The following is a 12,877-nucleotide window of genomic DNA, read 5'->3' as shown; positions in this document are numbered from 1 at the left end:
AGTGTACTCCTGGCATGGCACTCCATTCTTCTGTTGCATCTCTTTTCATAAATTATGTCGTTGTATTAAAACATGAGAATGGGCTTCATTCACTTCACCATCTCCTTGTGTGATTCTCCATGCTGAGAATTTAATCTCAGTCCACTTGCACACTCCAATGAGACTCCCCATGCTTATTCATGGCTTACAGAGCTTGAATGTACTTCAACATGGCTTCTTTGTTCTTCATTTGTTTCTTTAAAGTGTGCATAAGAGATCAGAGATGGATTTCTTTGAACATTGAGACAAATTCAGTAGTTATTTTCTACAAATCATGGTCCTCATCAGCAATCTTTGAAATCACCATTACTCCTACTACACCAACTCTTCTGCATGCATTTACTCTCTAGCTTCCAACCCATTAATCCTTTAACACTTTATACTACAATATCAGAGCCTTAACATATAGTAACTTTATTAAGTGAGACGTTACTATTCACAAAATTCTGAAGCCTTTATCCCCTTCTTATTCTGATTCTTAGCCTCTTTTCCACCATAGGACCGCTTCTTGTGACCTATGACTTCATACTCCTTTGTATTGGAATATCAGATCTCTCATATCTAGTAACTTTTATTAAAATTGTGTTACAAAATTGAAAGACTCTAATATGCCTTTGGCCCCTTTTCCTCGGCCCCTTCTTGTTTTTCCTCCATGGGACTGGGTGTTGTGACCGAGGGCATAGAAATTAGCTGCTAATACATTTAGGTTCCTATTGGGTACCTATATCCTTGTGTATTCACTCTTGCCCTTGGTTCTTTTGGCTTTCACGACTAAATTCGAACACATTGGAAGCCCCCCATATCCTAACCTTTTCAAATTGTAATTAGAATAGAGTTATGGTGTCCTCAACCTCTGATATACTCCATAGCACTTAGGTTATAACTCTTCTCTTCAGCCTTGGTCATTTGGGTCTCCCACAACCATGTTCTAGTCACATCTGAGCTCCACACATTGGATCAGAACTTCCTATAAAACAATTAGATAGGAGTTACGGAAACTCCAACCTCAAAAATTCCGACCTCATAGATGATGTCATGCTAATGTTATCAACTCCACATGTTGCCTCCTTAGTGGTGACACGTGTCAGATGGATTTACCCCATTAGGCCATTGAAAATATTGAATATGAATGCCACGTGTCAACTGTACTGCCACATCATGTTGATGTCATCTTCATAGTTAGCTTCTCAGGGCCAATCAACTACTTCCATGTGTCCTATTGAGGAGAGAGAAAGGGGTCCCTCGCTCGTTGGTTTTTCAACTAATTCCTTTGTAATTATTATTTCCTCGCAAACTCAGTGCTTTCAAAGAATTAATTTATAAGGAATTACGAAACTATGAGGTTTCTATGGTCTTGACCTTCTAAGGTTCTAGCCTACTCTGATATTCATTCTTCCGAGTACTTGATATGCTGAGGTTATGATATTCTTGCTTAGCCCTTCCAATACCAAGTTCCTTTGAATTAAAATGTCGAGGTCCCGATTTTCCAACCTTTCGATATCCAACCTTCCAAGGTCCCTATGCTCTGACCTCCGATATTTTCCTGCTCCGGGGTTTCGATATGACCATCTTTCCGAAAATTGGCCTGTTGAGGACTTCACGACCCTAACTTCAGTAGTCAATAAATTTTGATCCAGAAGACGATTTGTAGAGTTCCACACAACATTGGAAAGATATTTCAGAGAATGTTTTAGTGGAGAAGGTTTTATGTAGGCTTTGAGCCCATTTTCTACCTAATAAATGGATGCAAAACATCTATTTTTATTTTCACCTTGGCCATTCTCTTATGTCTGGAGTCCTGGACTCCCAACCACCATAGTCATCATTTTATGGCTTCTCCAATAAGTCTGTTAGTATGGTAATTCTATGTCAGAGACTACGAAAACTATAGGACTCCCCCTAAGCTTGAATCATTAAGCATATCAATGCTAGCATCTACTTCCACAAACCTCCCTAATGATCTGGCTGACATAAATGCGAATTGTCCAACAATATCCCCCTTTGGCATTGATGGCAACAAAATAAGCTCCCCCTGAAAATGGGCACAATCTTCTTCATTGTTGTTCTTCTCCTATGCACTAGTAATATTCTCCTCCTTTGGAATCAATGGAAAAGGATTCCCTTGAATACTCCGCCTAAACCACTGTATCCTACTCTTCAATTGATCCCAAATGATGAGTAGCTTCCAACACACATTATAGTTGAGTCATTTGGGAGGAGGATTCACAACTCCTATCTATTTCCTGAGATATTCAAGTGGTTGTATTGCTAGTGGCTTAGTAAATATATCACCAAGTTGGTAATTAGTGGCCACATATTCAAGTCGAACAACATTGGCTGCAACATGCTCTCTTAAGAAATGGAACTTGATAGGGTTTCGCTTAGTATATGAGTGCATGAAAGGATTCTTAGACATACTGATGGCACTAGTATTATCACACATGATTGGAATATGATTAGTCAACTCTACCTTAATATCCTTCAAGGACTACTTCATCCATATAATTTGTCAGCAGCGAGTGGTAGCTACAATATACTCTACTTCAACACTTGATAAACAAATGGAGGCTTGTTTCTTGCTGAGCTAGAACACTAAATAGTTTCCCAAAAATAATTTTGCACCTGAGGTGCTCTTCTTGTCATCAATATTGACTGCCTAATCAACATTAGTATAGTCCTTCAACTTAAACTCTCTGCTTTTAGAATTCCATAGTGTATAATTAGCTGTTCCTTGAATATATTTGAAAATCCTTTTGACAATGATGACATGACTTTCATGAAAAAAGGCTTAAAATCTTGCCACAAGACCCACTACTTGCATAATGTCTAGTATCAAAGCTATGAGATACAACAAGATTCCTATCATTGATATGTACTCAGATGAATTTACTAGCTGTGTCTCATATACTTTGCACAATTTGTAGCATGTAACAATAGGAGTGTTAATTGGATTACAATCTTCCAACCAAATATTCTTCATAGTTTCCCATAGGTACTTGGATTGGGAGATAAATACAACATTTTTTGACTGATAAATTTGCAGTTCTAAGAAGAAGGATAATTCTCCGATCATGGACATCTCAAACTTTGTCTGCATACAATTTGCAAATTGACGACCCAATTTTTACAAATTGATGCCAAAGATTATGTCATCCACATACACAACTACAATTAGTAGATGATCTTCTTCAGACTTAATATAGAGATTGTTTTCTACCGTACCTTTCTTAAAGCCTTTTTGTTGAAGGTATCGATCCAACCTTGAATACGAGGCTCCAGGAGCCTGTTTGAGTCCATATAAGTCCCTTTTTAGTTTGCACACAAACCCTTCATTTTCGGTGAGTGTAAATCCTCTTGGTTTCTCAATGTAAACTTCTTCTTCTAGATCTCCATTGATAAATGTCAACTTCACATCCATATGATATACCTTGATTTTTTTATGACTGGAAAAGGAAAGAAACATTTTGATAGCTTCCATTATAGCTACTGGTTCAAAGGTTTCCTCAAAATATATCAATTCTATCTGAGCATACCCTTTGCAAACTAATCGAGCCTTGTTCCTAATTACTCAACCCTACTCATTTAGCTTATTTTTGAAGAACCATTTTGTACCTATGACAGTTTTCTCTTTGGGTCTTGGGACAAGCTCCCAAGTGTTATTCTTCTCAATTTGGTCAAGTTTTTCATTCATAGCTCTTACCCAAAAACTTGTCCTCACTTGTCTGGTTGAGGTTTTTAGTCTCAACCTGAGATAGCTGAGCAATATTTGCACAACTTGAACTGTCAACAAATTTCCTCTTGCTCTAAACACCAAGTCTTTTATCTCCAATAATTTGAATATTAGGGTGTTATTTGGTACATACCTGGAAGGTGTTTTGGGCCTTGGAGTTGTGCTTGTTTCCATGTCTTCGTTATCTGAATCTGTTTCATCTTGATCTAAGGGCCTGATGTTTGAACCCTCTTCTCCATCTGAGTTCATGTTTCATTTGGAGGACTTAGCTTGTGATGCTAGTTCATCTACTACTACATCAATTCAATTATCAGCCCTCTTTGTTCATTTGTTGTAGCACTTGTATCCTTTATTTTGAGTAGAGTGCCAAAGTAATATACCCTCATAAACTTGTGAATCAAACTTTCTAGTATTTTTATCATTCCATTTGATAAATCATTTTCTCCCAAAAACCTTGTAGTGTTTAACTGATGTAGGTCTCCCCTTCCACGACTCATAGGGAGTTTTATCACTATTAGGCCCAATTTGTGTTATGTTTGATAGGTACACTACTGCTTATGTTCCTTCTCCCCAGAAGATGTGGGGTACATCTACTTCATCCATCATATCTCTGGCCATTTCTTAGATTGTTATGTTCTTTCTCTCAACTAATCCATTTTTTTGTGGAGTTCTAGACACATAATATTTCCTCCTTATGGCATGCACTTCACAAAATTCTTAAAGTTATATTGAAGTGTATTCTTCTCCTCTATTTGATCTTAAGAAATTGATATTGAGATATCTTTCATTTTCTACTTGTCATTTAAATTTTTTAAAGTGTCTAAATGCCTATGATTTCTCCTTTAGGAGAACAATCCAAGTGGCCCTAGTAAAATATCCAATAAGCAACATAAAATACATTTCGCCTATTGGGAATTTTTCTATAGTTGGGCCGTAGATATCTGTGTGAATTACATCCATTGGTCTATATGAATAGAACTATTTTTCCTTGAAATGAGTCCTATTCTCCTTACCAAGTTGACATGATTTGCAGATTGAATCATCAGGTCGTGACAGTCTTGACAAATCCCTTACAACTCCTAGCTTGTTGAATCTTATCAGATTGTCAAAGTTCATATGACCAAGTCTCTTGTGCCATAACCAGGCTTCATTCGACTTGCTCAAATAACACCTTACTCTTGAGTCATATAACACATATACATTAGTGTGAGTTTTGACTGGTTTTCCACTAGCTTTCCATTTTCTTCATTTCGGATCTCACATTCCTTTGATCGAAAGGTCACATTAAATCCATTATCACACATTTGACTTACACTAAGAAAACTATGCTTGGGACATTCTACATACAACACATTTTGGGCTTTAGTATTTTCATCAACACTGGCTATGCCTTTACCCTTAATTCTTACTAGAGCATTATTTCCAAAAGTGACATTGTTCCCTTTGTCATTTTCTTTTAGCAATATAAATTTTCTCTTATCCCCAATCATATGCTTGTAGCTACCAATATATACATACCATATGTTTTCTTGATTATGTGCTGATCGAGCAAGTCCAAATTCCATGCTCTTTCCATATTTTCATCTCCAATTCTCCTTATCTTTTCAAAAAGTTGGTTACCAAGTGTTCCGAGACTTAGATAGATACTTAGCACTACTTGTTCCCAGAATTATTACATTTGAACATTCAACATCATTCATTAGGGGAGAGAAGGCATTTCGATTTCTAAGAGGAGAGTTTTGAGATAAAAAATTTTGATACTTATTGTTTCTGAAATTTTCATCTCTTTAAACTTTGATCTTTGTATAATCAACAAATTTGTGTCCAAATATGTGAAATTTATAACAATGAACATAAAATAAATGAGAATACCTGAAGTTGGAAGGTTCATGAGTTTGTGCATGAAGGTACCTATGTTGTCTAGATGATTGATTCATTCTCCTCTAGTGTGGTTCATTGGGGTAGATGGAGTTATTATTCTAGTGATGGGCTCCTCTTTGTATTTCTCCCTTTTTGTATTCATTGATTCTTTCTTGATACAACTTCGCAAAGCTTTGAGGTTCCTCAAATCTTGTGGACCTAAAGTTCATCTTTCCCATAAAAGATTCCTGTGGTCCGGAGTATCCTAGAGTTGTGTTGTTTCGTGAAGGCCTTTTACTGCTTAGAATTTGATCTAGCTTTCTTGTTCCTTCAACAAATTTTTCATTTATTCCTTTCTTAGTCTTCATTTTCTCAAGATTTGTTCTCAAAGAGATGACCTCTACCTTGAGAATCTGACATTTCTCTTCCCATTCATGGATCAAATCTTGAAGAACTTCTTCCTTTCATTTAGCTTATTCTATTTTGACTTTCAAAGACAAAATTTCATCTTTGCATGTTTTTTAGATCATTTCATTCTTTACCTTGAACAACTCTTGTTTTAATTGCTTGTTCTCTTCTTCTATTTTCTCATATGTTCCTTGTTTTCCTTCTAGTAGAAGGGATAAAATATCTTTTCTTTTAATAGCTTCCTCAAGTTTTTCTTTATGATAAACAAGCTCCTCATTGTTAGAGTTGTACATACCTTCTTTAGCATGTGGTAGCTATTCTTTTAGCTGCTTGTTATTTCTCTTTTCTTTCTTTAACTCATCAAGAGAATTGATGAGTTCCCCTTCAAATTCCACTACTCCTATTCTTCTTCTTCCTCTTCAGGGTCAGTAATATTTTGTTTCTTGGAGTCTACTCCAAATTCCATAAGTAAATACTTATATGAATTATCTTATGAAGATTTTTCACTTTCTGACTTTGGTGTTGAACTATCCTCTTTGGAGTAGAGCCCCTTTTTATTATAGAACTTTTTCTTCTGATGTTTCTGAGATTTGTTTCTAAATTTATGATCATCTTCATTTTTAGTACTTTCTTTGTAAAGGCACTTGAATGAAAACCGTCCAACTCTCCCACAGTAAGAAAAAAGCTGAAACTTCCCTTTATATTTTCATGAGTCACGCTTCAGATTCCTAGAAAATTGAGCTAGCTCCTGATTAGATTCACATCTGAAGAAATATTGATGATCTTTGTTCTCCTTGGCCTTCTTGGACAGTTTGAACGTTGCCTCCTTGGGTTCCGACTTCTCTCTTCCTACTCTCATCTCATAGGCTGTGAGAGAACAAGGCAACTGGTCCACCTTGAGATTCTTTAAATTAGCTATTTCTTCAACAATAGATACTTTGGAATTAAATCTCATGGGTGGGGATCTTAATACCTTTTGAACAATCATATCTTCCTTGAATTATTCACCAATTTCTCTAATCATATTAGTTACTTCATCAACTCTGAGGAAGTATTTTGCTATGCTTTCTTCTTCACTCATTTTTAAGCTTTCAAACCTCATTCTGAAGGTTTGAAGTTTGGCCTGCTTGACTTTGTCATCTCCTTCATGACTCTGATTGAGCTTCACCCACACTTCCTTGGTAGACTTACAATGCATAACCTTTACGAGTTCAGATTGACTAAGGCCAAAGAGAATGACATTCTTGGATTTAGCATTATTTCCATACAATTTTTTACCATTTTCATCAGTGGGAGGGACATCAAGGACATCATAATATACTAGTACAAAGATCCAAATATATACTCCTAGAGACATAACATAGACTTCCATCCTAACTTTCCAGAAGGCATAGTTTGTCCCATCAAAGACTAGTATCTTGCTTGAGTAAGCATCTTGACTCTCTTGCCTAGACATAATTCCTTATGGATCTACCTTCTAGTGGTTAGACTGTTCCTGAAGGAACTTGGCTCTGATACCAATTTTTGGAATAAGGAATTACTGGGGGGGGGGTGAATCAGTAATAGTGAAGTTCTTTCAATTTTAAGTATAAGTCTTTAACTCTTTTCACTATAGTAAGTTACTTGTGATAGATTTCATACACAATATAGATGGTCAGCAAGATAAGCCATTCACATGTACATACAATCCATCACATGAGCAACATACACATATTGACACAGGTATTTTTCGTGGAAACCCAAAGGGAAAAAACCACCAATTTGTTTGTTATTATTATGTAAATTACACACCTACTTAATTACATCAATTTGTTTGTGAGAACCCACTCACGGGAGACACTAACCCCCTTAAGATAGCAAGCACTTACTTTCCAAGAGGCAACAACCTATTATGAATGTAGGCCACCACCTGTTCTAGCCATTTTTCTACTTTTCATACAATTTTTAAACTGAAAATAGGGGAAAATACACATATATAGAAATACTAATATGGTTCACTACTATCATACTTCTTCTCTCGGTGCTCTACTATTCCACATGATCTCTTGGCCTCACACAGCAACACCCTATCCTCTGCTCACTGTGTAGCAGCACACTATACTCATCCTTATGCTTGCAATTGCATATACTCTGCTCTCGACCTTCTATTGCACAATCTCTCTGCAACACTCTGCTTTAGTTCAACACTTGGGCCAATTGCTCAACTTTTTCACTCTCTACTTCACTCTCTTCAGCATATACACAACAATACTATATTCCTTCTTTTGTTCAATGGAAATCCTGGGTTTTTTTTCCTCTGCTGCACTGAGCTCAATGTTGTCTTTTTCACCATCCACACTGCCCAAGAATGTACTCCTGGCATGGCACTCCATTCTTCTGTTGTGTCTCTTTTCACAAATTTTGTCGTTGCATTAAAACATGAGAATGGGCTTTATTCACTTCACCATCTCCTTTTGTGATTATCCATGTTTAGAATTTAATATCAGTTCACTTGCACACTCTAATGAGACTCCCCATTCATATTCATGGTTCACAGATCCTAACTGTACTTTAGCATGGCTTCTTTGTTCTTCATTTATTTCTTTAAGGTGTGCACGGGATATCATAGATGGCTTTCTTTCAACATCGAGACAAGTCCAATAATTATTTTATGAGAATCATGGTCTTCATCACCTTGACCGAGCGACCTCTGTAGTCGCCATTAATCCTACTACACCAACTCTTTTGCATGAATTTACTCTCTTGTTCATGACCCATTCATCCTTGAACACTTTGTACTGCGATATCAGAGCCTTAATAGATCATAACTTTATTAAGTGAGATGTTAGGATTCACAAAATTCCGATGCCTTTTATGTCGACACTTAGCCTCTTTTTCTGCCATAGGACCTCTTCCTGTGACCCATAGCTTCATAATATTTTGTATTCGAATATCAGAGCTCCCATATCTTGTAACTTTTATTAAAATGATGTTACGAAATCGAAAGACTCTGATTTTCCTTTGGCCCTTTTTTCTCAGAGCCTTATTGTTTTTCCGTGATGGGATCGGTTGTTATGACTAGGGGCATAATACTTAGGTGCTAAGGTCTTCAGGATCCTGTTGGGGATCTGTTGGAAATAATACTGAGAGGGGGGGGTGAATCAGTATTATCATATTAATAAAACTTTTTCATTTCCATAATCTGATTCATATATGCTACTTCCACAACTTCTTATGATTAAGTTAATCGATCTTCAATGAGTGCATTAGAACATTATCAACCATATTATCAGTTAACAGATGCAGTAACATAAAGTAAATCATCACACATAAGGCACACACATGAACACAATGATGTAAGGTGGAAACCCAATGCGGGAGAAAAACCACCTGCTGCAAGTCATCTCAATCTTCTTCTTAATAAGAAAATTCTTTTACAATATTTGTACTGGTGCAGCCTTATACCAGTACGGGAGCTACAACCCCCTTTGCTCTTGTACTAGCCGATCCATTTACTAGTACGCAGGCTACTACCTGCTACAATGCTCCAAAGATTTCCTTTAGCTCTTGTACTAGCTTAGATACTAGTACGTAGGCGCCGGCCTACAATCTTCTCTCCTTCAAGTACCACGTTTCATCAATTTTCATACTGGATACACTGAAGCACAACCCATAAACTGAAAGGCCACATTTCATCCAATTTTCATACTGGACCCAACAACAACATTAAAGCTCAAACAACCTTCTGAAACACCCAATCAACTGAAGTAACCAGATCAACAATAATAGGACCAAACCCAGAACACAACAATGATAAACAAAGATTTTAAGAGAAGGAAGCACCCTGCTCAACTGCTAGCCTGAGTCCGGACTCACCCTGCTCAACTGCTAGCCTGAGTCCCGGACTCACCCTGCTCAACTGCTGGCCTGAGTCCCTGGACGCACCCTGCTCAACTGCTAGCCTGCGTCCCTCGCACTGAGTCTACTGAACTGCCTGCGTCCCGACGCACCTGAACCCTTCTGCGCCTGCGTCCGGCGCACCTGAAACTCTTCGCTCCTGCGTCCTGGACGCACCTGAACTCTTACTGCACCTGCGTCCCTCCGGGCATAGATGATTTCAAGACTTTAGAAGTAACCCAGACAATCAGATCCACAGATCTGAACATGCGCCGAAGAGATCTCGGTCCATCAGTAGATTCGCCTTGTTTAGATCTAGACCAGATCTAGCCCTCATAAGATATTCAACCCAAGACTTGCCAAATCCAAATGATCTCCTTTGCTTTATATAGGCAAGCTCCTCCTCAAAACATGGAATAATACCATGAGCCGACACCATAGAAATATAAAACCGTCGGCTAGATACCACACAAGAAACCCCCACGTGCTTTTCTCTGCCTTGAAATGTGTGCATTGGGTGGACGCACCCCCTGAACGGCTGACCTGCGTCTTTGGACGCGGGTTCTGCATGGTATACCTGCGGGGACGCACTTTCTGAACTGGCTTCCTGTGTCCTTCATAATTTTTCAATAAAATGAGAGCTGATCATCATCTTCTGCTGCTGACTTGAAGAATAGTGAACTACCACCTGAATGGGTTGCCATCAAGGACAACACTTTAGCCATAATGCCAACAATCTCCCCCTTTGGACTTGATGGCAAAGCTTACTAAGAACTTGCCATTTGATTCCTTTGAGCTGTCCTGCATCTATGTATTATGTTACATCTGATATCTCTTCTGAATGTATATAAGTGAGATGGTCTTCTATGAGGGGGGTTGCCATCAAGTACAACACATGCATCATAATGCCAACAATCTCCCCCTTTGGACTTGATGGCAACAACACCAGATCACTCTCCCCCTTTGACATCAAGGGCAAAGGGGTATGCTCCCCCTAAGAACATGCTCCCTTTGACTATAAACCAGATCTGCTGAAGTCTCTGAATGAGCTCCCCCTTTGAATATAACATGGTGCTCCAATCTGATAATGGTCTTTCTGAGAACAAGCTGAGATGTATGCTCTGCTATATAGTGCTGTTCATGCTCAAGCTCCCCCTGACTGTAAGCAAGGTCTGCAAAAAAGATGTTCTACAAGAAGAACATGACTCTATAAAAAACATACATCCATCACCCATCACAATAAGGATCATCCATCCAACCAAGTGGGAATACATCAGAAATATGAAAACCAAATACATTACATCTTCATCCTATGCATAGTGGGGGGAAATAGGCCGTTACATGACCTGAAGAGATGATGATAATAGATAGACTATTACAACATGAGTCTTGCTACGACCTTCCAAACATCTAAAGATCATGACAAACAACAACACTGTATAATCTGCTCCATAGTATCTGTCAACATCAACTCATAACCATCCAGATCTACATGAATCAAGAGCCATCAAATGAAAGCATCAGCATCAATCAACATATGTATGAATAATCATCCCTGTATCCAGCCAACAATCCTCATCCATTTGTGCCAAGAAAGAAATCATGCATCTTGCTCATGTCAACATCATCATGAAATGCATATGAGTAACTCATCATCATGTCTCCAACAATGCGACTTTGAATAATCATCCACAAAATCAGCCAACCTCATCCATATATGTGCCAAGGATAATAAAGACTTCATGCAAGCATCATTAGAGAATCAACCATACATCTGATCATGTGACCAACTCATAATAGCAAGATGAATTATAAGCATTGTCATCAAGGACCATAATGCCAACAATGAATTTAGGACATATGCTCCCCCTGAACCAGTGCCATCCGTTAAATCTGATCATGCATATCAAGAAGAATCAGCCAATAAATGCTTTGAGACAGGTACGCACTTCATCTTCTGCTGCGCTGCGTCCTGTTGCTGCAGGGACGCACCCAAAAACACTATCGCGCCGCGTACTTTTACTCAGGGACGCACCCAAAATTACTATCGCGCCGCGTCCTTTTGCTTCAGGGACGCACCTTATCCTCAGTCGCTCTGCGTCCCCACGCAGATCTTCAGTTACTGAACTGCGTCCTGGACGCACCTGGACTTGGTCTGGCCTGCGTCCGCGCGCAGGTCTCCTGTTACTGCACTGCGTCCTGTACTTTCAGCTTCCTCTGATTCTGGTATGTCTGTACATTGTACTGTGCCATCCTTTTCTGACTGTACTTCCTTTTTCCTCCATATCTTCAAGCGTGATGATGACATTTTCTCCTTTTGATATGGTGCCCAAACTTTGTTCCTGCATTCCTTGGCTATATGTCCAAGCTTGTTACATGCATAACATCTTACATGTTTCATATTCCTCCTGTAACAATCAGTAGCTTTGTGACCAAACATATTGTAAGCAAAGCAATATCCATAAAAGTACCTTGATTGAGATGACCTTTCTACATAATGGTCTTGAACTCTTCTTCTTCTACATCTAGCTGCAACATGTCCAAGATTATGACATACATAACATTCAACATTATTCATAGGAGGAGTAAAGGATTTTCTTTGAGGAATCTCTTTCCTTGGTTGATGATGAGATTGATCTTTCACTTCTTCGTTGATCACTTTAGATTTCCTTTTAGAGTTTCTTGCCTCACCTTGTGAACTAGATTCACCTTCAACAGATTCATGGAAACCAAGACCAGTCTTTATAGCAGGGGACCTTTGACTACTAAGAATATCATCCAATACTTTAGAGCTATCTTGAAATCGTAAAAGCTTATCCTTTTCTTCTAGTTTACCTTTCAAGATATTTACCTCAACCTGAAGCTGTTCTTCCTTTTCAAGAGATTTCTTTTTCAAAACTTCTTCAGCTTTCCTTATTTCTTCCATTTGTTCCCTTAGTTTGAGAATTTCCTTTTCTTGTTCTT

This window comes from Pinus tabuliformis, chromosome 5_2 (assembly GCF_031772625.1).
Source record: "Pinus tabuliformis cultivar Carrire ecotype Pingquan chromosome 5_2, CPIR1, whole genome shotgun sequence".
Classification (NCBI taxonomy): Eukaryota; Viridiplantae; Streptophyta; class Pinopsida; order Pinales; family Pinaceae; genus Pinus; species Pinus tabuliformis.
The sequence above is the reverse complement of the archived record's forward strand: the minus strand, read 5'-3'. Positions refer to the sequence as shown.